Here is a 1087-nt window from a genome sequence, read left to right on the forward strand (position 1 = left end):
CATATCACTTCTTTTCTAGTCCTCGACTTGCTTCTTGACTTGCTACGATTTTCAGAGTTGTCGCGTCTATGGAAGTTTCTAGATTGACTTCTCCCCCGTGACTCTGTAACTAGTGTTTCTGACTTTGAGGAAGAACTAATCAAACCACGTTCCTTTCTTCGAGCTTCTTCATTCAACATGCTCTCTTTAACTGTTGACATTTTCAACTTTCCACTTGGAGCTGAATTGGTCAACGTCACAACAAGGACTTCCCAATTATCAAGCAAGTAACTCAACAATAACAACACTTGCAACTCATCATCTAATTTAATTTCTGCAGTTGTCAACTGATTCACTGTATGTTGAAAAATACTCATATGCTCTGCCATTGAATCCCCATCTTTGTATTTCATATTCACCAGCTTCCGAATCAAGAATGTTTTATTTTGCACATTCTTTCGTTCATACAACTCTTTTAATTTTTCCCACATCTTGTTAGCATCTATTTCAGTTTCAACATGTGGATACACACTAAGATCCAACCACTGCCTTTCTATTCATCTTCTTCCAGTCAGCGTCAGATTTATCTGCGGGTTTAGCAGTGTCACCCTCAATAGGATCATACAAATCTTTACTGTATAACATGTCTTCCATTGAGAGTCTTCAAAGTGTATAATTAGAAGAGTTGAGTTTAATCATATTGGGACCTTTATTTTCCTCCTCCATTTAAATGCACAAATCAAATAACCGGGCTCTAGATACCACTTTGTTGGGAAAAACCAGAGATAATTAGCGATAACTATCTCATAATGCAGAATATTTTTCCCCCACCTGTGTAGATAAATGGCCAAACAGAAAATACAATTCCAGAGCAAAAATAATTGGCAGAAAATTAAATATGAGACAAACGCAATTTTTACATGGAAAACTTCCCTAAAATTGAGAGAATAAAAACTACGGGACCTAGTCCAGTAAAACTTCAACTATAATAATTAATGGGTACACCAGAGTCTTCCTAATAACAATAGGGAACATCAATCAACAATAACAACCTTCCACTAAAGTAGGTATGCCAAAGTTACTCTCAGAGAAGATAAAACTACTCAAA

This window comes from Cicer arietinum, chromosome 1, assembly GCF_000331145.2.
Source record: "Cicer arietinum cultivar CDC Frontier isolate Library 1 chromosome 1, Cicar.CDCFrontier_v2.0, whole genome shotgun sequence".
In the NCBI taxonomy this organism is placed as follows: Eukaryota; Viridiplantae; Streptophyta; class Magnoliopsida; order Fabales; family Fabaceae; genus Cicer; species Cicer arietinum.